The 26,153-nt window shown below is 26.3% G+C and overlaps 1 protein-coding gene across 1 annotated transcript in view; it reads left to right on the top strand.

Annotated features, from left to right (window-relative positions):
- LOC127288737 (CYFIP-related Rac1 interactor B) overlaps nt 1-26,153 on the top strand; it is a 93,725-nt gene continuing 67,572 nt past the window's right edge. The window contains exons 1-2 of the mRNA XM_051316395.1: nt 1-146; nt 4,157-4,267. The gene's annotated coding sequence lies outside the window, so the exon portion shown is untranslated. The remainder of the gene's footprint in view (nt 147-4,156; nt 4,268-26,153) is intronic.

Below are 26,153 nucleotides of genomic sequence, written 5' to 3'. Positions count from 1 at the left end.
GGATGGAACATACTTGAAAGATATGGGCGAAAGTAAAAAAGGATTATATTATTTTGAAAGGACATACAGAATTCTTCATATTCTTCAGTTGCTGAGACTTTTTAGAAATTGAAAGATCTCCTTTTAGCTGAAAATTCATTATCAAGGTAAATATTTGAATTTATTTTTTGAATTTATTTTCTAAATTAGAAGAAATTTTATTATTTTTTGTAATTATCAATTTTGATACAGGTACATATAATTATAATATTTTTAGAAAATTCTACAGTCTCTTTGTTTTAATTAAAATTAAATAATTTCCAAACATATTCGAAATAATATATATAATATATAATTTTATAAATAAAAATTCATTTTATTTTCTCTTAGAGGAAAAAAATAATGATAATGGAAAACTGAATTGTTTGCCAAAACAATGTTTTTACTTATATATATATATATATATATATACATCGTTTCACACTTTGCGGGGGCGAACATATATATTATTTTTGATGGAAAATTACAAGGAAAATTGTTGAGGAAAAGCAAGAAAGAATAGGTACACTAAGGAGGTAAAGACACACACATAGGAACAACATTTACCTCAACGACTTTACTGATGTGGAATGTCGTTACGGGACTGTCAAAGACACGAGTAGAATAATCCATCAAGTTAAAGTCACTAGATCGACCTTTCTTCTCTCAACTCCTTTTCCCATTCGTGTCACCACAAAATCTAGATTGTTAGATATTAAAAATATACACATAATTTCTTTGCATCCTTTAACACTCAAAAAAAAATGTGCTAGAATATATTTTTCTTTCGAGAAGTAAAAGAAAAAAAAAAACTTATTTTTCTTCTACTGTAACTAATATTTGACCATACAAACATCACCTTTTTCTATTTGTGTATATATATATAGATAAAAACTCAAAACCCCATGGAGATACTCTAGTTATAATACAATTTTCTTGGAAGTACTTTCAGTTTTTATATTTTTCTATTCTTGGCGCCTAGGCGCATAAACGTCACTTTTCTTATTTCTTTTGTATATATATTATATATTATATTCTAGAGGATCTTTTATGCCACTCACCTCATTAATGCCACATAAAATATAATAGTTAAAAAGGAAACACGAATATAAAGTTATATTGAATCACTTGTATATTGTAATTTGAAAAACATTTAAAAAAATAGAATAGTGCATAGAAATCGATATTTTTCGACTTTAAAAGTTCTTTAATAATAATGAGAAATTTTTTTCTATAGACTTATATTTAAAGAATTCTATATACAACGAATAAATAAATTTTTATTTGTATTAAATAATTATTATTTGAGGTGGTATTTGTTTTAAATACATAAATTATTATTGTTCTAAATACAGTTTATTTAATTCAAATAAAAATAATTTGGTTCAAGTAAATATTTATTTGATAATAGTATAAATTACCCACTTGGAAAGATTCCCCGGTAAAGTGCCCCCTGGAGGTTCTATCACACTGAAAAAAAAATTTATTTGATTCAAATACTCAATTACTTGACAATTATCAAATAAATATCTTTTTCTATCAAATAATTATTATTTGAGTCAATTAAATGATATTTGTTTCAAGTACAGAAATTATTAGTTCAAATACAATTTATTTAATTCAAATAAAAATTATTTGGTTCAAATAAATATTTATTTGTATCAAATAATTATTATTTGAGTCAATTAAATGATATTTGTTTCAAGTACAGAAATTATTAGTTCAAATACAATTTATTTAAGTCAAATAAAAATTATTTGGTTCAAATAAATATTTATTTGATAATACTCAAGTAATCGAGTATTTGAATCAAATAAATTTTTTTTTTAGTGCAGAATTCCGCCGGAACTCCCAACGTAATTCCGTCGGAATTCCATCGGAGTTCCAAAGAATTTCCTATGAGATTCCGACGGAATTCCGATTAATTTTTTTTCAAAATTTTTAGAGCCCTAATTCCGTCGGAATTCCATCGGAAATTCTTTGGAATTCCGACGGAATTACGTTGGAAGTTCCGGCGGAATTCTGATAGAACCTCCAGGGGGCACTTTCCGGGGAATCTTTCCAAGTGGGTAATCGATTATTTGAATCAAGTAAATTTTTTTCAGTTTATAAATTATTAGCTAACAATTAGCTATCCATAATTACAATTGGGGTTGGTTAAGGTTACTAAATATTAGCTGAGACAGCTAACTTTTTTTCTCCGCGTGGTATTAATTTTCAAAAGTGAATTAATAGTTCCCCAATTATATACAAAGTGATGCGCTCATATTCAACAATTCTCAGAATATTATTCTTTTAAATTGGCACTTTTTGTCTCTCGTTTTTTTTTTTTTTTTTTTTCAATGAGGCACATAGTTGAATAGTGATTTTTTTTTTAATGCCCGTTGGCCTTTTTCCTTGAAGCAACACATCTAGATTAGGTATTTTTGGGAAGGACAGGATAGTGAAAGGTGAATGAAAAGAAGGGGTTTCATATCAAAGAGTAGAGTTCGGAAAGATATAGGATATTTCTTTATCATCTTTCTCTCTTTTTTAACTCTCCTCTTATCTCTATTCAACTTTTTTTTTCTATTCTCGATCTCTCTCTCTCTCTCTCTTTTTTTCATACAATATACTTTGTATGTCGGCTTCGTTCTTTTTTCTCTCGTCTCTTTCACATATACGTATAACCAATACTTTATTATGCGCTTCTAAACTCTCGCACCGTGTGAATAAACGTATTGTCGATGACCGCGAATGCAAGGTCAGTTCTTGTCTGCAGCGATGAATTTTACCGCCGGTAGTGATGTCACGAGAAAACGTGACTAACGTTTGAAGACCCTTCAACGGATTTCCCGTGTTGGAATAGTGCAAAACGATGATGTACTTCACAGGGAGGAAACGGATATCGTGATTTTGCACATTCGATATATTTTATAAAAGGTTTAAATTCCGAAAAAATTTATTATTTATATTGTTTTATGGATAATTTAGTGTGATTCTTGGAAGGAAATTTTGGTATATTCATTGTATGAAAAGGGGTACAAGTAAACATATATTGATCTTTCAATTCGTCTTCATCAGTCAATTTTTTATTTGTGCGCTTTCACCACCTGTTTCTCTTTTCATTGTTATTTTCACAACTAGGAGAGGCTTTTTAAAAAAAAATTTACAGGTTTCATATAAAGACACAGAAAGCATTTGCTAGAATTTCTTTTTCTAATAATTTTTACTTAACGAAATTTTTAACTATCGAATTTTCATTTGTCCATAAACAAACAATCGACAGAAAGATTTTGGTGTAATTTTAAAAATTCTCCAATTAGAAATCAAGAAAAATCATGATTGGTCAATTTTTAAAATTGCACCGAAATTTTTCTGTCATTGTTTTGTGTTCAGCTCTATTCGTAATTTCGGACAAATGAAAATTCGACGTCTTTAAAATTCTATCAATAAAAGATTCGTATAAATTAAAATTCTGTTAAATAAAAATTTTCGCTTAAATTAAAATTCTTTTAAATAGTCATATAATAAAGAAAATGACTGTTAAATAAAAATTCGGTAGCTATATAGAGAAAGTTTGAAACATTTATATTGTATCACAATTTATTATGCGTGAAACTATTGTGAATACATATATTTTTGCAAGAATTTTTCGAAAAATAAAAATATTCAAATGCATGATGGGAAAATCCCATAATATTGTAAACAGCAGCTTTTGTTATTTTAAATATAATAGAAGTGGTTGTATACAACTGTATGGCGTTTATATATATGTATATACCTAAAGAGGAAATTCCAACCATATATTCATTTAAGTTGTTAGGATTAACTGCGCGGCATCGCATCCATTCCTATGAGTAAGAAAAATGCCCAATTTTGCGGTGCTACTATATAGCTTTAGGTTTTGACAATTTTGTTTTGTAAACTTGACGAATTTGGTGATTTAACAGCATGACACTTTCCAGGATAATACAATTTTAAGCCAGGAAATTTTTCAAAATAATTCCTCTTGGCAAGTAAAGAGTGGAATTACAGTACCAGCCGGAAGTTTTAGGCTTTATTTTCATATTAAAAATTTTATAAAAAATTCTAAAAAAGTTCTTATATAAAAAATAAAATTTTTTAAATATTTAATAATTTTTTTTTAATTTTTCAGATCAACAACAATGGACAGGAAGAATGTGTACGAAGAAAAGCGGTTCAGCATAAAAGTGCAATCTTCAGGAGTGATCCAGAAATCTCCTTCCAACGTGGGATTCAACGATCGGTGAGTCCTTTCTCATTCTCTGAAAAATAAGTTTCTACTTTTTAAACAAAATATTTTTCTATACTGCCTATTGTATATTTATCAAAATTTGGCTTAATAGCTGTATTTTATTAAATTTCGAGGTTATGTTTTGTTTCTTGACCTTCGATCTAACTCGAGTTTTGAGGTTAATTTTACCTGAGTTTAATTTTTGCGGTTATATTTGACAAAAATTCCTCATTTTTTTTATACATTCTAAATTTAAAATATTCGGCCTTATATACAGGTGAAAATAAATAAAACCCTTAGTAATCGTGCAGGGAAGTAAACAAATAATTGCATTATTATATATACACCTGATTTTATGATTGTTTGACAATAGGAAATAAAAGTGGTAAATTGTTCATAGAAATCCTATATTTTTTGTTTATTTACAAAAAAAAAAGATGAATGCCGAATTTGGAAAATTAAACAAACTTCTATACAGTGGATTTAGTTATCGTTGAAATATATATAACTTGGGAAAAATAAAGATTTCCTTAAAATCTGAGACCCTTAGAAATGATAACAGTTGGAATTTTAAGAAAGTAAAATTTTAGAACCACGTGTAGATTGACATAGAAGTTATCATTAACGAGCGATAGTAGTATTAACATAGGTTATCTCCATTTTGTTGTAGATGGGCTTTTATCTTCCCCAAAAAAAAAACCTTACGCAAATGATTTATCTCATCAATTATTTGGAGAGGGACTTTAATCCGAATCCTTGAAAAATATAAATTTCATAGAATTTTATTTTATGTCGAGCACTTTTTTAAATGTTTCTATAATTATTGTTTTTTTGGCCCCTTTTTCCTAGAAATAAAAATATGGTATATACAAATTTTAAATGATTTTTGGTAATTTTTGAGCAATAATTTTGTTCGATTCTTCAGTTTCCCTCTTGAGATTCGTCCTTAATAAATCTTTTTTTTAACTAGATTCTTCTTATAATAGGGCACGTGTTCTCTCGTAGAGTAAAAGAAAATGTATTAAAGAATATAAGTATAGGGGAACTTAATAGACTCGGATTGTCAAGCTAAGATCAAAAGTGTCACTTTCACCTAAGAACTCCATTCACATAATGTGGAAGAATCACACAAGGATTAGATTATAGCGTAAAGCAAGATAGGGAGAAAAGAAAGACAAGAACTAAAGGGTAAATTTATGGGGTTATGTTTATTCTAAAATTTGCTACACTTTCAGATTTTAAATTTATTTTTCTAAAGAATAGATACTCTGATTTTGCGACTTTGTTATACACTTTTGTTATATATATTTAAGTCAACTTTAAAGGTTAAAGATAGGAAGAGTAAAAGAATGTAAAGAAAGGAAGAAAGAAAAAAAGAAAGAAAGGAAGTAGAAAAGAATATTGTTTATGTGCCCATTTCTATAATTTACAAGATATTTAGTCCTTAAATCTATTCTCATATTATTTAAGTTTTATTTTCCGTAATATTCTTACTCAACAATTTATGAGAAAACAAAAGTAAACTATCGTAAATGAGTTTCAAGGAGGAAAACTCTTTTTCAAATTTATCCCTTATAAATCGTCGTAATTGGAAATAAATTCATGAAATATTTTTGAATAGGATCATGTTCAACTATCGCCGCAGGTAAAAGGAAATTTATCCTTAACCCTATATATAGACACCAAGAACCGCCCTTTATAAAATTTTATATAACATAAGCTGTTAGAATAGCAAAAAGGGTTTCTTCAAGTACATAGTTGACGGCGTTTTGAGAATTGAAAATTTAGGTGATGATATGTATACTATGAAACGAGAGATGCTAAAAAAAAAAAAATTGTGTGTATTCCACCATATTGAGCTCATTTTTTTTGTATATGTGGTTCCAAGATTTTTAGGGACGTTTCAGGTATAGAAATCATAGAATCATCGAATCATCGAATCCATTGAAAACCATTTTTATCCCAAGATCTTGTTTCCTATGTAAATTCTTTTCAAGATATATAAAATGTCTTCTATGTATATATGTATAGAAGAGGAGGGCTGGATATATAAGTTTCACGGGAAGAAAGGTTTAGGCGGAAGAGAGAGATATATTCTCATTTTGAAATTGTATTCGAATTCCTGAATTTCAATTCAATTTTTCTGAATTGTGAAATATTTTCTTATTTTTTTTAATTAGCTCTCTAAAAATCTCAATTAGCGAAAACAATCGGCAATAGATTTTAGAGAGGCTTTGGAAATTTTTCAAAATTATTAGAAGTTAAATTGTTTTTTGGTATTTGCGTAATTTCAAAATAGGTTTTTTCTGTGTTAAGGAATATAATTGGATATTCTTGTGCATTAGGTTTTCAAATATATATCCTTTATGGATGAAGGAGATTCAATTTTTTGAAACAATAGAAAGAATTCGGAGACATTTCCGGGAACGATCATCCCGAAACAAGTTAACTGGAATTTGCGGATTGTGTGCGCTAGTTAAAGAAGCAGGATTGGTGTACAAGGGGTCTATAAATTTTGCTACAACCCACTCGGTCCCGGAAACGCCCGAAGGGCCCGACAAAAGAACTTAACGATGAATAACACTGCAATGCGATGCTCGTGAACGTGAAATAAGAACGAGAATGAGAAACCTGAAATTCGAAGTCTTCCATCTGCTGTTAGTGTATTTAACTTTTTATATTCTTTTACTTCTGTATACTTTTTTTTTGCCCTCTTCTGGATGTTACTTCCTGAATTAGTATTTGGATTCTATATATTTTTGCACACATGATGTTTTCAATTATTCATGGAGGGATGTATAAATGCAAATGTATTTTGTACGCCCCCTCCCTCTCTCCTTTTATTGTCTATTAAGCCATAAATATTGTCTTTGATCCGACTCGGGGAAATTCGATTTTTAAAGAGATGATGGTTAGTAGACAAAAAAGGGAAGTAGCATTGGGGATTGCTTTAAAAAAAAAGTTGTGTGTGATGTTTGAGAAATGTCCCTTGGCTCCTTTTTTTTATTTTTCTATATATGTTTCCATAAATACATCTCCGATTACAAAAATAAATGTTCACGCTCAAATGGCGTATTCTGCGGATACGCATGACGAATTCCAGTTAATGCCCATGTGGGAGTGAAAAATTTTCCATTCAACTTATTTCAAGTATTGCTAATATTTTGAGATACACATATTTTTTTTCCCCACTTTCTCTCTTTCTCTATATGATCCATTGGCGATTCTTTGAAAATCTATCAGGTATTTTTTTTGTATTATACAATAATAGTCTTAGAAAAATTTTGTTTTTTTTTCAGCAAAATTTTAGTTGCTGTAACAAATTTTTTCGTTCATTTCTCTTCCATGTAGATTATATTTCATAGGTTAAACAATTTTTGATAATTTTCTTGCAGTAAAGCATTTAATATTCGAAATATTTCCATGGATTGCATTTTTATGCAGATCTATAATGAAAGGTATATTATATGTACCTCCATTATATGTTCTGAATTTGTACAAAGGAAAATAGTTGAGATAATATTGTTTTCAATATACAGGCATATCAGTAGGCCTGTAAAAAAAATTGTTTTTTCAAGACATGCATTATTATTAGCAATTAGGAGATAATTTAATATTATAGAAAAATTTATTTAGAACTTAGAAACTTTTCAAAATTTTTGAAATTTAAATGCCCTTTCGAAAAATTAAATTTCTAACCTATTCTAGGTTATACACATTTAAAAATTAAAGATCCATTTCTAGTTTTGATTGAAATAAATTTAGAAGGAAAGAAATACATTCATCTTTTTTTTTTTTTTTTGATGCTTTGTCGGTTTTTGTAAAGATTACATTTTTCGGGGGGGTGAGAAAAAAAAAAATTTATAACAGGTAGTAAACAGTTCCTTGTACGAATTATTACTTTTTTCCGCTGAGGACACGGAATACTATATATTCTTGAAATACCATTTCCTTAGAGAGAATTTTTCTAAACTTAACAATGAGGAACCTTACCTTATACCTTTTATATAATTGCATTACCTGTGTTAAAAATTTATGGGAATTTTAACATGAAAGATCTGATTGCAATATAGAAAAAAGTTTAGATTTAAATTACTCTATTTTTTGCCCAAAAAAAAATTGAGGTTTAGAAACTTGTAATAGAAAACCCATTTTCAATTTCTCTGACTAATTTTTTATTATAAATTTTTTTTTTTTAAATTAAGTTATTATATTTACGTAAATTATTTTTATTTACTATATATTCTTGAAATGACTAATTTTTTTTTTTCTGTTGCAAATTGCCAATTATTGCACATATTTTTTAAATTACCACATTTATTCTTTTACAACTCGTTCACCACGTGTTTAAAAAAAAAAAAAAAAAAAAAAAATGCCTACCTTTGCCAGGTATAAGTTAATTTAAAAAAGAAAATTTTACAACCTTTACAAATAATAAGTTCTACACTCTATATTTATTGGTTGTCAACGCTTTTGTGATTTGACTGTCAATATAAAGGAAAACATAATGAAGATGTTATCAATATAGAGAAAAAAAAAGGAACGATTTTTTTTTTACACACGCATATTTAACTTGTACATGCTCACTTAATTTGTTTAAGTGTTATTATTAACGAATGACCTCGGGTTATCATAGGATCAACCAGAATATAACTGAATAGATTATAACATAGGAAATCATTACGGAAATGCTGCAACGCTTGTAGTGACCTTCGCAACCGGAAATATGAGATATATTTCTTGGGCCGCGCCACTGGCCTTTTCTATAATATATAATATGTGGTCGTAAATTTTTACAGCAAAAATTATAATACGGATTATTAAATTGATATTTGAGAAAAAGAGAGAGAGAGAGAGAAAGTGAAATAATTATGCAATAAAAAATTATTAAAGGGTGCATGATTAATTGATAAATATAACCGTAGAGTGGGAACTTCACGGTAATTAGGCTTATAACTTGAAAAATAGGTAACTCGCAAAAATTCACCGTCAGTTTGGCGCCTTCAATATTCAACTGATAAAGGAAGGATAAATGTATCCTGATTTCTTTTTTTTTTTTTTTAATGTTTCCTTTCATTCGAAAGCAAATTAAAATTCAATTTTTCAACTAAAGGAAATTAAGTTTCTATCTTGAATAATTAATTAGTGTCGATAGAGTTTAACCTTGATCCTTCATTGCCCTTTGTATAATTTAACGGTTTATAAAATATTCGCGTTAGGTATTCCTTTTCTATTGTAAATGCGAAACTTGACTTTAAATATTTAAAAGAAATTATAAAAAAAAAGTATTTGGGTATATATATTGCAAGATACATAATGATTATTTTTAATGGATATTGTATATGAAATTTATTAAATGTCTGCCTTTATGCGACCCAAATTAACATTACTTAATATATATGAATATCATTGTAATCAATAAAAGCCATTAAATTTAACAGATGTAATTAAGGATGTATTCATAAAAATTAGTTTGTGATTGTTTCAAGTAAATCAGCATCTGCACCTCTTCGAAGTTGTTCCAATTAAAAGTGAATGCATCTCTTGACTCGAGATAAATAAAAGCATTTTGAATTAAAGAAAGGTTTAATGGACGCGATCGTTTTAAACGATTCGAATATTGGTATTACGAGACGGAAAGACAATAAGTGAACAATTTTTGACAGTGACACTTTTTCTTACTGCATACATATATTACAAAATTTATTTTATACATATGTTGTAAATAATTCATATATATATAGCACACAATGACCGACAGAGCATGACCCCGTGTTTTATATAACAAGCGAAGCTCCTAAAAACGGCGCCTCGTGCAATATAATTAGAGGTCTTTATGAATTATCCAATTAAGTACTTGACGATCTTGATCCTTGGTGCATCCTGCTGCGCTTCGTTAAAGGACGTGATTCGCGCTCACCCCTCGTATCGGAATGAGAAGGGAAGTTCACGAAGGTTACTATATATATATATATATATATATATAGGTGCAGGTGTATCGACAAGGAATTAATTTTCATTCTTCAGTGAAAGTGCCAATTTGAATAATATACATTTTAGTGTAGGGATATTCGCAATTTTATTTTTTATGCACACATATATATATACTCTTATAAAAGAAATAAATTCCTGGCAAACGTTTAAAGACATTGTAATTTACATTCGTTTTCTATTGAGATTAAAAAAGTATATATATATATATATATATATATATATATATATTGAATTAATATAGTAAACGGTTTTCAGAATTTAAATCAATTATATAGCTTTGCAAATTATAGTATATCCTCTTGATATTTTTAAATTTATTTCTTGTTAATATTTTTTTTCTGTATAAAAATAAAATTCTACTTGTTTATGTTGTTGTAATCTATAGTTTATGTTGTTATTCTTCTTAATATTTGTTTATGTTGTTCTAAACTAGTTTGTATTGTTGATCTTCTTCTTGTTTTTTGCTATTCTTTTTGTTCTAGTTGTTTATGTTGTTCCTCTCGTTTTTGTTTTCATAAAAAGGTACACCTTTTTATGTTTATCTTATTTTTCATTTTCTTCTTGTTATATATTTGCTTATGTTGTTTCTCATCTTGTATTTGTTATTGTTCTCGTGTTTTATTTTTATACACTGAGAAAAATATGCTATTGAATCAATAGCATTTCTGCCAAAGGTATAAAAATTATTGATTTAAAAGCAGCTATTGAATCTATAAAATATATTACAAATTTTATAGCATATGCTTTAGAATCAGTAATTTTTATACCTTTGGCAGAAATGCTGTTGATTCAATAGCATTTTTTTCTAAGTGTACTAATTGTTGTTGAAAGTATTCCTATAATTAAAAGTGAATAAAATTTTTTTACACGAATATTGTAAAGATTTTTTGTATAATATAGTTATATTAAAGAAATCTCATTTTCTATTCATTATAAGAATATTGCATTAAGAGTATTAATTATCTGCGCATTCTGCATACAGCTTTTTATTAGATGAAGTGTAGAGCCGCGCGCGCGTGTATAATTAGTGTTATTCTTAATCTTATATATACTTGAATTTGTCTTGAATCTTAATTATAACTATTACTTTCATAAATATGATTGCCATCATTGTGGTATATATATAAGCAGACGCATATAATGCAATTGTGTATAATAATTATAAAAGACACCTTTTTAACGACTCTATATAGTTTTACAATATTATTACTTTTCTTAGAAATTTTGTAATTCTACTATTGTCTTTAATAATTCTTTTGAAAGTCATAATAAATCTTTAGGTATATTAGGATTTACTATGCTTATTTTGTTGGTTATTCATTAAAAAATCAATTATAAAAAAATGAGAAATTTTGATGTTTTATCAATGTTAAGCTTCTAATTTGTATTATTTTCATTTGTTGCGAGTGTTTACCTTCAAAGATTGTGTAAGATATGTTTTTTTTTTAATATTCTTTAGTTTAAAACAAAAACAGTAAGAATGTATTTCTGCGATTGTATATATACAATAATTATGGCAATTGTAATCAGAAAAATGCATATATGTGTAATTATCTTTTTTTTTCATAATAATATATTAAAACATCGAATACATATTGTTGATGATTGGCAGTTTATTAAATAACAAAATTTTAAAAGTTATAAATTATGTTTAGGCTAATTTTGTCTTTCTTTGATTTTCGTAGTTTTAGTTAATTAACAACACAAAAAATTAAAAGGCATTAAAATAAGCTGCAAATTATTTTAATTCAATTTTGCTTATTTTAATATCAAAATGGATTAAAATAAGCAAAATTGGATTAAAATAATTTGCAGCTTATTTAAATGCCTTTTAATTTTCTGTGAAAAATTTTTTTTTTGAGAACAATATAGGACAAAAAAATGAAAAAAGCGAGTCGAATTTCTTTTTTTGTTGGAATAAAACATGAATTGAAATTTTATCATAATGAGCATATAGGCAGACGGTACTAAATTCATATACATATAGTCGTTTTAGATATATATTATGCTATATTGCAATGCAAAAGAAACGCCTTTATTCTTTTTATACATTGCACCAAAAAAAAAAAAAAGAAAAAGAAAGAGTACGGTTGCATATGAGCTAGGACGATGCACTTTATAAGAGGTAGTAAAATGTTTGAACTGAGAAGCATTTACGATATATATATATATATATATATATATACTATTGGTACGTGTCAACGTATTTTTGCAGGATATGCGACCTCGTCTGTGATGCAAAAAAAAAAAATCTCCTTCTTTCTCCGCACCTCGGTCGTATGTGCGTCTCTTCTTTTATATGCACGCGGGAACTTCTGGTCTGCCTCCTTTTTATCCCTTATCCTTTATATTCTTTATCCTTTATCCTAAACTAGTAGGTATACATATACATATATTTGGCGCGACGACGACGACGGTCCCGGGCGTTTCGGTCATAACACGCGGCCTTTCGAACTGGTTTTCGTGTCTTAGTTTTTCTCATTGGTCCAAATTGTGTTACCCTTCTTCTTCATCATCATCAGTTTCTTCTTCTTCTTCTTCTTTCTCTGTTTCACGTTCAAAACTACTCTCACATATATATATATATATGCTTCTCTCTTTATCACTCTCCCTGCATCCCGCGATGAAAAGAGTCTAGACCGGCACCTGTTCGTCCTGCTGCAGCCGGATTGCCATTTGTTTCTTCGCACAAGCACCTCTGACCACTGAACTGTTCAAAACTCAGGGTGCATGCCAATTTTTATTATTATTGTCCCTTTTTTTTTTAGTTTATTGTAATTTAATCTCTTTTCTATATACTCTATATATAGGGGTTGGATGTAACAAATTTTTGAGAAGAAATCTTTTTTGAGTGTTTTTTGTACTCTCTAAATTTGAATTAGTAAAAATTTTAACTAATTTGAATTACTTTTTGCTTTTGAATTAGTAAAATTTAACTCTTAGTTAAAATTTTTACTAATTGAAATTTAGAGAGTATGATAATTGATAAATTCATCATCAATAGATTTAAAAAAGATTTTTTTTTTTCTCTAATGAAATTGACAGAATTTTAAAGAAAATTTAGTTTTAGCAGTACTGTTTGCTTTAATAGATTGTCATCCACTTTATATTTGAAGTAAGATTTCACAAGAGAGAGAGAGAAAAAAAATAGGGTTGGGAGAATCACTTCGAATGAGATTGAAATTGCATTTTATCAAAACGAGTTTTCACTCGGAGTAATTGTGATGAAGGGATCTTATATATATATATTGAGTAAATAGGCAAATCAAGTAAAGTGTTGTAATTAAGTAAATTAAATCAAAAAAAGTGAAGTATAAAATTTGTAAATAATTTTTTTTATTTTTTATCTTTTAAAAAGCTTACAAAAATATATTATCTCTAAATTTAAATTAGTGAAAATTTCTACTAATTTTTAAACTAAAACTTTAATATAAAAAAATATTATTAAATCGCAAATATAATAATATACTTTACTAAAAATTAGTGAAAATTTTGAATTAATTCTCACTAATTCAAATTTGGAGATAAATTTATCAAACATAGTTTATAACCTGACAAATAGTTTTATGTTTCTTGAAATATATTAACAACTCTTACCTGACCTTAATGTGCGGACAAAAGTCAAGCGAGTTAGAGAATATTTTTTTAAAAATGAAATTTGAAAAGCAGAAAAATTCCATTTGCAAGACAATGTGAGAAAAATCCTAAAATTTTACACACATTTTCCGCAGTAAATACCTAAATAAAAATTATCATTTTTCTTTAAGACTTTAAAAAAAAAAATCCCAAATTTTTATGATCGTATATTTTGAAAAAAATATGGACGACGTTTATAGTGTTTCCATATGTTAAACAAAATATATAAAATAATAATTGCATTATAATTTCAATTGAACAATTTTGACAGTTGTAAATTAATAATATAATTTAATAATAATAACAATTATCAAATAATTAATTTTTCCTATATAATCTATATATATATATAGCTGTAATATTATTTAATAAAAGAGAGGAAACAGAAGTTAATTAAAATTTGTTTCCATATTTCTATTAATAATATAAAAGCTGCTTTATTATTATTATTATTTTTTTTTGTCAAGTTATGGTATAAATAAAATTCACTTTACCAGAAAAATAAAAAAAATATTAATCGCGTAAATTAAATTAATTTGACATAATAATAAATTAAAAAAATTATAAAAATATAATTTACTTCTTTTCTGACAGAAATATAATAATATAATTTAAACAGCAAATTTTTTTAATTGGATATCGCAGTAACGTTTAAAAGCAGCTGCTTCCTATTATTATTATTTTTTTTTAAATATATACTTTACATTTAATTTGATAAGATTTCTTTGCATATATTTTTTAAATTATGAAACAATAAGCTACGAAAAATAATGTTTAAAAAAAAAGATTTTTTTTACAACCGAAACATATGGATTTTCTGATGCTTTAAATTTCTCTACTAAAAAAAAAAATATCTCATCACACTTGTTTAAGCTCTCATGATGGCAAAGTTTTTGTGTTCATTAAGAAGCTTATATAGTCAGCCGTCAATATAGCAAAAGGATAAAACAGGGTCACAAAAGTGAGTACGTTATTTTAACTAAGTGTATGCGGCATTATGCACATGAGCAAACTTTTAAGAGAAGGTTACTTGTTTAAAATAGTGTGAGAGTGTGGGGTGTAACAAGACTGTCGAAACATTATAGCACAAGTACATATACTATAGGGAAAAGAAGTTAGGTGTCGAAAAAAAGGGGGGAGGGGAATCTCTCTCTCTCATAGTATGAGGGTCGTAAAACACTTGAAAGCCACGAAACAATATGGCATTGCTTGGAATAAACCCTTCGTTATATTATAAGTCAGGAAGAGAGAAACTTTTGCCTGGCAAAAAAAAAAAAAAAAAAGTTTACGTTATATATTTAACAAAAATGCGTATTTTTGACAAATAGAAGCAATTTTTCTCTTTATGTCACCTGTTGAAAAATGTTTAAGTCTCCTAAATTGTGGTTTAACGCATCATGGGGGGTTTTTCAAAATTTTCAATGCCTCTTGAAATGTTTTTCCTCGTTGTTATTCTTTTGAAATATGCATATAACCGATCTTCTTTTAAATATATATGTATACACTTTACTTTCTGACGCCTTTGTGTTATTATTTGAGAGAGTTAAAAGTGAAAAGTGTAGTAGTAGTATTTGTCAAACAGTGTATTATATCTATTTTCCGCATCCTTGAATTTCTCTCTCTCTCTCTCTCTATCTATCTTTCTCTGGGGTGAGAACCAGCTTTGTCCAAATGTTATTTTAGTATTACCATAATCGTTTGAGGACCTATCATATCACGCATAAAAATGTTGAACCCTTGAAGAGAAAAACAATTTTCCGCAGAATATAGAATTTTTTTCTTTACTTTATGATAATCCTAAATCAACTATATATTATAATTTCAATCGAATTCGATGAAGTAAGAAAAATAATTGTTTTTACTTTTGTATAAATAAATCTGTTTTGAAAATAATTAAAATCAGTTTTAAAAATTTTTTTCAGATAATTTTGAAATTTAAAATGTATTTTTCTTTTTTTGTTTTCTTCTTTATCAAAAGTTCATGAAATGTTGTGGTATTTCGTATGCATAAGGCGTTAAGTGATTTAAACTTAGACAATCAGAACTTCAGGAACATTATGTATATATATAGTTTCTCTTTATTAAATTGAAAACTCTCGCGATCTTGTTTAGCTGACTCTTCCTTCTCGTCTCTAGTATATTCTTGTTAGATATTCTCCTTTTGATATGCAATTCGTAATGTTGTATAAAAAAAAATTTATTTGATTCAAATAATCGAACTATTACTATATTTAGGTATTTGTATCAAATAATTATTTATTTAATAAAATAATAACTCTAAATTTTAATTAGTCAAAAATTATCAAGTAAATATTTATTTTAAATAATAATTATTAAGTCAATTAAATATTTTTTCAAATACAGAAATTATATATTGATTCAAATATATATAAATAAGTGTTTCAAATAAAAATTATTTGGTTCAAGTAATTATTTATTTGATAACACACTAATTTAAAAATATCAAATTGATACCAAAAATTTGTATCAATTTGATATTTTTGGTATCAATTTAATACTTTTAAATTTGTGTGAATAGTCGATTATATTTGAATCAAATAAATTTGTTTTCGGTGCGTATAAATAAATAATTATTATTCACTGTTTCATAATATATATTTATGTGAATTTAGTATAATATATATATACATTTTTTTACTTGTATTGAAATCTGTTTCTCTTTTTTCTCACAAAGCTTCCGACAGGTGCTATCCCACCTTATTAAAGTTTGAGGTTAAACACGAGGCACCTCGAAAAACTGACTCGTTCGGCAACTAATGAACGGCCGTGAAGGCACATAATTAGTATTCGCATATTTTAACGAAAAAGTCGCCGTCTCCCCCCTTTAAAAACGAACAAAATCACGAACAAGGAAAGAAAGAAGAAGACACTTATCCCTCTCATTAGATGTGTGTGCCCTAAATATTCTAAATCCTTGACCTACGCACCTCATAAGTCTTATATGGATGAGATTTGTGAGCCCTATGTCATTGTCTATTTGTGGCGTTGACAATATAATGATTTCTATTTTAATCTCCATCCCCAAAGAATTTTTTCGTTGCATTTGTTATACAGTTTCTTATATTCCATTTCATTTTTTTTTTTTGAGCCAAGGATTTTTGTGTACATGACGTGTTAAGCGGCGATTTTTTTTTTTATTGAAAATTCTTCGCATATGAATGGACGATAACCAGAATTATGTATATAGAGATTCGTATCATATATGTGAATGGCTATTATTTAAATTAGAGAAGATGAGTGGAAATTTTCGTGTCATTTTTGTCTCGTTGAAGAAATTTTTTTTTCTATAAATTTCTTTTTTTCTGTGTTAATAACTTCACTTAAAGGATAATTTTTGTAAATTGTATAATTATTATTATATTCTCTAAATCTAAATTAGTTAGCTACAAATTTAAATAACTATTTTTTCTAATTTTTAGTCACTTTTTACTAAAACTATAAATTAAACTATACTATATTATTATTAATTAATTATAAATTAATTAAATAATAATAATAATAATAATAATAATAATAATAATAATAATAATAATAATAAAATATAATTGTATTCTACTAAAATTTAGTAAAAATTCCTATACTAATGTGAATTAGTAGCTCACTTTTTACTAATTTAAATTAAGAGACATTAAATTTAAATTGTAATAAATTAAAATTTTTGTTTTATTCAAAATTTAAATATTTTAATTGAAATTAAATTAAAAATTGGTTTTTCAATAATGAAAGAACAATGAAGTGAAAAAAAAATCAGATTTCTTGTTAAAAACAGATGGCACAAGGTTGTTGAAAGGGGTGGGTTTTTGGATGTACCGTTATACATTCGCCTCATGCCACTGTTTGCAAACATGTATATATATATATATAGAATACACATGAATCAGAAGGAAGTTACAAGCAACAAGCCACTTAAAGGGCCGGCTGCAGAGCGCTAATTTGAGATGACTTTTTTGATCTTCCAGTACTTTGTAAAGACTTTTATATATATATATATATATATATACCTATATACCGATAAGAACTTGTGATTATACCTTTTTGAAATGTAAAAAGCAAATTTCGTAATGTGGGTCCTTAAATTTTAAAAAAGACATAAAACCCTTTTTTTATCATTAATATCGATCTGAAATTTTTGTATTTAGTTTCTTTTTCTTTTACAATACCCTAAAACCACAAAAAAAATTTAACAATTTCATATCACCTGGGCCACAAAATAATTACACTTTACATTATTATTATTATTATTATTATTATTAAAAAAATTATTAATAATTTATTAAACGATAATTTTAAATGTATATTACGAATAATAAGAATCATATCTACAACCAAAGAAATGATATATATTTGAATCAGAACCAATTAAATATTTATTTGATTCATATATAAATTTTATTTGTTTCAAATAAATTTTTATTTGATTTAAATAAAAAACTTTTTATGACAAAGAAAATTTTTATTTACGCCAAATAAATGCGGGCTAATAAGCTCTGAGACAAATATATACATTTATTTAATTCAAAAATAAAATTATTTGAATCAAATAAATTTTTTTTTTTTCAGTAGGATCACAGAAAATTATAAGGTATTAAAATAAGCTATTATTTTTATCCAATTTTCCTTATTTTAATACCAAAATGGATTAAAATAAGCAAAATTGGATTAAAATAATAAGCATTGCAGCTTATTTTAATGCCTTTTAATTTTCTGTGATAAAATTAATTTTTTTATGAATGATAATTTTTTAAAATGATTTCTATATTATTTGAGAATACGTAAATGTAAATTTACGTTAGTTATAATATTGAGAAATTTTTATTCGCGATAACTACAATATAATGTAATTTATATATCTAAATATGAGAGAGTGAGAGAAATTTCGAATACAGAGTATAGACTGTAGAGACTATAAAGTCTCCTTTTCAAACCCCAGAGACTGGTTCTTTTTTTCCTTCCCCTCGCGGATTCAGACGCACCTGGCCTCTGTGATGAGTCCTTAAGAGCAATTCTGACCAACGAACCTTAAATTTCGGTAGTAAAAATTCTTACGCGAAATTAATCCATTCTTATAACGACATATATATGTATAATATATATAGTATATGGTATATATAGTATATATGTGAATCATATACGATTGATGTGTGTTTACTTTTTTATATTTTCTGTCAATATTGTCCGACTGCTGGAATATAAGTATTTTATTATATGTATATGTTCAATATAAGATATATCATTAGAAAATCCCCGTGCACTTGGCATATATTGATTTTTATATTTTATCAGACACTTTCAAGATTATTAATCTTGTGTCTGAAAAAACATTATTCCTTTCTTTTTAGTTTTGAAATTTAAAAAAATTAAATTCTTTTATTTGAATTAAATATAATTTATTTGAATTATAATAATATATTTGCGTTTGTTTCTAGAGCTAAATAAATTTATTTGTTTTAAACAATTTAATAAATGATTTAAATAAATTTTTGTATATATTTGATCAAATTTAAATTTTAAAAAAATTTACCTTTAAAATCGAGTTTTTTTTTTTGCATATTAGTCGCTTTATTTTAAATAATTTCATCGGAATTTTAATTTCATTATGGAATTTTCCTTTAAACGAATTTTTTTTGTTCTTGCAAATTTCGAGGGATTTTTTTTTAATCGCAAATTTATGGGCAGAAATTGTATTAATTAAATATCCTTTTATAGTTAAATATATAATAAAGCTTTTTCTTATATGGAAGGAAGAATTGAGAAAATCTCGATATTGTATCGGGAAAAACAATAATTTATAATATATATGGAGAGTGCATTCACATTATTTGTATATAGGCACATGTCAAAACTCATATGTCATTATTACACCTCATTCTAAGGGTTGGATTTTCATATCATTTGCCATATGTTGTCCATGACGTTCAAGAGTAATAAAATGCTAAATAATGATAGGTTTCAGAAACCCGTTATTACTGTATATATATAGCGAGGGCGAATTGTATATATATTTATATATTTATAATTTAGAATTATTAAATACCTTTTTTTGCAAATTTTTTTATATATTTTTTTTTGTCAATAACATCTTTTTGACAGAAGATTATTTTTCTAATATTCACAGAAAATTAAAAGGCATTAAAATAAGCTGAAACGCTTATTTTAATGCCTTTTTAATTTTCTGTGTTGGATATAGTTTCAAAATTTTATTTGTTTTTTCCTCTGAAAGATTAGAATGTTTTCATTGAGGTTCTACTGTAAAATTACATCTATAGGGATATGACACATTTGCCCCCAGAGCTAAATAAATTTTATTTGTGCTATATATAAAATTTTTTATTTTAAGCAAATAAAAAGTTATTAGACTTTGAGACAAGTATATTCACAGAAAATTATAAGGTATTAAAATAAGCTGCAACGCTTATTATTTTAATGCCTTTTAATTTTCTGTTCTCTAAATCTGAATCAGTCATATTTTACTGATTAGCAGTAGAAATCTACTAATTGCCATAGCGAGAATTGAGCAACTGACAATTAGTATAGAAATTTACTGATTCAATTAGTGAATTATCAATTACTGATTGAATCAGTAATATAAATATATGGCGGCGGCCACAAAATCTACTGATTTAATAGTTTATTTTAAAGGTTATGTTATATACAAATTACTGATTTACATAAGTTATTTTCTATATTGCTTGCATATTCACTAATTATATTAGTAAATTTCAAAAAATAACTGAAAATTCAGTTAAAATGAAAAGTACTGATTGAATTAGTAAAATTTCTACTGATTCAGATTTAGAGAGTGTGTTTTTATTTGATTGAAATAAATGTTATTTGTCTGAAATAAATTATATTTCTCTGGGTATAATGAAATATTCGCACATGCACCCATTTTAGGAGGGCTTATTATCAAAAAAAGAAGAAGATTTAATATAATCCATTTATAATATTCTGATACCGATATAATGTATATGTTATAAAGAAAAGGCAAAGTCACACCGCAATCTTGTCAGAAATCTCAGTCTGGTTTTGATCCGGTCATTCCAGTGAGCTCGCGCGACCGAATGGCGGAAGAGTTAACACCGGACAGTCTTAGGTGCGGGTATGCAAATACAATGATAAGTTGGTTCGTATATATATATATGTGTGTGAGCAATGCGGTAAAGTGTACCTGTTATCTTGTGCACATACGCATCCGCAGGTATTTGCAGTTCAGTTGGTTCTCAGCGAGCTAAACTTTGCAACTGAAAGAGAGGGCTAATATCGTAGATAGTCTCAGATATAAATATATATATATATATATATATGCATAGCATTTGAAAAAAAAGAAAACAAAAGAAAAATTGTTCACTCTACACATGCACCTACACACAAGTTTTGCTCCAGATCGCCAGGGTCTCGGGTCAATAAACTTGGAGAGAATCCTGCTTTGCAAGATGACTCTCGAGTCCTGGGCCGATGAGGAGGCAAGTGCAATGCGAGCTGAAAACTTGACCAGGACGAAATCCTTGGGCCCTTGGGGAGGTGATATGCTCTTTACTCAACCACACAGCAGCTTCAGTTTTGCTATATATACAATAATGATTCAGCTTTTTGGAACCCCTCAAAAAAAAAAAAAAAAATTCGACTGTCGACAAATATTTTTTCATGTCACTTGGGTGTGAAAATGTTTTGTGTAAGTGTGCGTGGCACATGATGATTAATATATTTTTCGTCTTATAATCTCTTTCTCTAGGACTTTCAAATTGGGCATTTTCAAGAGGTGTTAACTTTATAACAACTGTTCTCTTCTTCCATCCATTAGGAAAATTATTCTATTAGAAAGGTGCTTTAGAAAAGTGGGTATAGAAATTCACACCTATATATAAATGAATAGACAAATCATCTACTGTGTATACTAATACATATATACTATATTTACTATATACTATATATTCACTATATACTATATATAATACATCTAGAGATAGAGTATTTTTAAAGTGTGCTCTGTGTCCACTTTTTAGTTCGCTAATTTTCACCATACTATTTCGTAGAAATTCTTTATTAAAGATCTTGGTTATTTTTTACTTTTTTTTTCTAAATTTGTTTATTCTATTTATTTGTATTTTTGACAGTTAAAATTTTGATATTTCAAAATTATTAAAATTATTTGATTCAAATAAAAATCGCCGCACAAAAGTTATTAAAAAGCACTGCAGATTTAAACTAATATACCATAAAGGATTAAATATTTTTTTTTTTGCATTAAGTAATTATAATTTGAGTCAAATAAATGGTATTTGTACCATGAAATAATTGGTATACAAATAAAATTTATTCAATTCAAATAGAGAAATTAATTGGTAGAAATAAAATTTATTTAATTCAAATACAGAAATAATTTTGTTCAAATAAAATTTATTTGATTCAAATAACAATTATTTCGTAAAAATTAATATTAATTTGAATGTTCTTAGTTTTTAATTGTTTTTAATTTTAACTGATTATTTGAATCAAATAAATTTTTTTCAGTTTTAATAATTATATCTATTCCTAAAAATTTTTAAAAAAGGATTAATAATTATAAAAAAATGAAATAATCAAGATCATAATATATTCGATAATTTTACATTATATCGCATTATATATATATATATATTATCAGTGTTATTATATCAGTATCATTATGTCAGTATATATTATATTGTATATATTTTACTGATGTGATTATAACGACGCGTATGAATTACATTTAAACCATATAATTAAATACGATATTTAATGAGACATAATAAATCATACTGTAATTATTCAAATATATATATATATATATATTAATTTTAAATATATCGTTACAAAATTTTATATATATCTAAAGTGACTAAAACATTGTATAAGGTCAGATATTGTAAAATCATTTTAAAAGGTGTTTAAGTAAATGGAAAATTAATTTTTGTTCCCAACAATGTAGAACTATTTTTAACATTGTTCTATTAAAATTCAAGAAAAGGTGAAAGTTGAAACATTTCTTATAATGGTCAAAAGGTTATAGATATTTAAATAATAATTTATCATATATCTTTTTGTCAAATAAGTATTTAACTAATCGCATTTAAAAAAAAATTATGATAATACAAATTGAGTTCGTAAAGTATTTTTTTAATTTTTATAAAATTTTTTAAAGGAAAAGTTTTTTTTTTATAAAATTAATTTTTTTATTTTTAGAGAACATTTGGGGGGTGGGGGAATTATATTTTATAAAATCTTATTTGGAAAAATAATATTCGTCCTTTTTTAAGTGCCTTTTTTTTTATAATCGTTCTTTTTCGATCCTGCTTTGACTGCAGTTAGACTTGTCTATATAATTTCTCTTTTCTTTTTCTTTACTGGCCTCTGTGGTTTTCCTCCGCAAAGTGGTCCATATATGTATGCGTGTGGATGTGATCGGATCGAATGTTTTACTCTTATTCTCATACATGGATCGTATTTTAATCGATATCCAACGCCCGCCTAATTTATTTCGAACATTCCGTTTCGCCTTTTTAATCTTGATCTATACCATTATATATATATATATATATATATATATATATATATATATATATATATATATATATATATATATATATATATATATATATATATATATATATTTATTCGCAAAATATACGAGGCTGAAAAAAAATTACGTCATTTTATTCCCGCAGTCGCTAATCACGTGCACGCATAGAAAAAATTAGTTGTGGCAGTGAATTTTTGGCAAACTTTATTCGTTAATTTAGATACAGCGAATAAGTTTACTGTGGGGTTTAAATTCTCGATTTTTTGTTTTTTTAAACGTCATAGCAAATTTTTAGGTATTGGAAACATATTTTATAATTGTTGGTAGTATCTGTAGTATCTGTTAGTATCTGTAGCTAATTTATTCTTTTTCATTTATGTGTGTTAGTCGCTACTTTTCACTGTATAATATAGTATACTGAAAAAATACCGAAATGATAATAATTGACTTTTAAGCATTCTTGAAACAAAATATCATATATTGTACAATTTTTTCAAAAATCGACAAATTAATTTTTACTTTGTATTATATATAATTATTACTATTATATTATTATTATTATATATATATTCTAAAATAAGAAAAGTATATATTCAAATGATAATTGTCTTTTAAGCATGTTAAAAATTAATTACTGCTACTTTGTATAATTTCCATAGAAATTAATTTTAATTACATTCCTCTGTCTGTACTAATTACTATAGTAATCGTATTATAAAAAGTATAATAATTCTTATTTGATTCTTATCAAGTAACCGATTATTTAAAATAATCTTTTTTCAATTTATATTATTAATATAATAATAATAATAATAATAATAATAATAATAATAATAATAATAATAATAATAATAATAATATAATAATAAAATGTTAATAAAAACATAAAGATAATTTTCTCTAATATGTACGATTGATAAAGAAAAAATTGAAATAATAATGAAATGAGAGTTTTTGTAAATATGGTATAAAAGTTATCTACTCTCTAAATCTGAATTAGTAAAAATGTTTACTAATTTGAATTAGTGACTCACTTTTTGCTTCTGAATTAGTAAAATTTTACTAATTTTTCGTAACTTTTACTAACAATTAGTAAAATTTTACTAATTCAGAAGCAAAAAGTGAGTCACTAATTCAAATTAGTAAATATTTTTACTAATTCAGATTTAGAGAGTACAAAGAATATTTTTGAATATTGAGAATAAGAATATTCTAGATTAAGATCATTGATGAGATTTAGTTTTAAAAATCTTTTTTCCCGAATTTTTTTTTCTCCAGACGTCTATAACCTAACTATAACTATATAGTAGTGGCGTCAGAGAGTTTGCACTTCCAGTTTGATTAAGTATATACATATATATATATATATATAGTAGTAAGCTCCAGACTGCAGAGGTTACGTGAATGGAACCTCTGTCTACCTGAAAAGGATTAGTCTGAGGATTCTTATTTCGGCTTGCGCCAATATTGAAAAATGCCAAAGAAACCGAGACAAAAAAAAAAAAAAAATCTTTACAAAAAAAAAAATATATGTGCAATGTGCGATGAAAATTGTTTTGTTAAGAAACTATGATCAAAAAGATAGAAAAAAAAAATACAAAAGCTTTATTTTAAAAATAATTTTTATTTTTCGCAAATATTTTGCTTAATTTATTTAAATTTTTTTTTTGCTTTTAAAAACTATTTTTTCGATTTTATGTATATCAAATTTTCATAATTCTCTGTTTTTTTTTTTAAAAAAGACAAAATCAATTATGAATTTTTATTTTTAGTTAATAATTTTTTTTCTCTGTTTTTTTTTGACAATGTGGTTGAAATAAAATTCACATATCCTTCCTTTAAAAGTGCACATTTCGGAATTATGACTATATGTGGGATCATGCGAAATTCATAAACTTTGAAATAGCGAAAGTTATTTAAAAACCGCACATATATAATATTTTATGGAAATTCTCCGTATATTTTAAATGCGTCCCCCCCCCCAAAAAAAAACTTATTTAGATAAAAATATAATTGAAAGACATTTTTTAAGTTTATCTTTTTTTCATTAACAATATTTGCTCAATTTTTTTTGTATACGATAATAAAAGATTTTTTTTTTTTTGAGAACAATTTTTTTTGCTTTCTAGAGTATATTTGAAGAGGGTGTGAAATTGTTTCTCTGAATTTTGTGAAGAGGTATGCTTTTATCTTCTCTCTCTCTCTCTCTCTCCTCGTTTGCTAAATAGAAAAATGAAAAGAAGTTATGAAATTGCCTTTTTACTTAGTCCCTAAAACGATAATCGAGAAGTGCGATGGAAAAGTAGAGAAAAAAGTGGGCCATGTCGAAGGTTTTCGACGTAAAACGACGCGTTCGCCTTGAACAGGTAGAGAGAGAGTCTTCTCGACCATTGAATTTTTTTATTTTTCACAGACGGGTTCGCTTATAACCTAACGGCAAATTTCTGCCCCCCCCCCCTTCTCTCTCTCTCTCTCTTTCTCTATGCTATTCGCTCTTTTATTCTAAAAAAAATCTCCCCTCTTTCTCTAATACATTTCATCTCACGCACTTCCTTTGTTCCGCCGCTCTAGGTCGAAGGGTCGATTCTCACTGTTAACGAAATATTTCTCAGTATCTATATACCTATACATATATATATAATATAGTTTCAAATCACTTCATATTTGCAAAAATTTAATTCATTCTCGTTTGTGTCAAACTTTTAT

The sequence above is a fragment of the Leptopilina boulardi genome, unplaced genomic scaffold, assembly GCF_019393585.1.
Source record: "Leptopilina boulardi isolate dan_hultmark-lab unplaced genomic scaffold, ZJU_Lbou_2.1 LbouV2_123, whole genome shotgun sequence".
Lineage (NCBI taxonomy): Eukaryota > Metazoa > Arthropoda > Insecta > Hymenoptera > Figitidae > Leptopilina > Leptopilina boulardi.
Note: the sequence above shows the minus strand (reverse complement) of the source record. Positions and strands in the feature narration are given on the sequence as shown.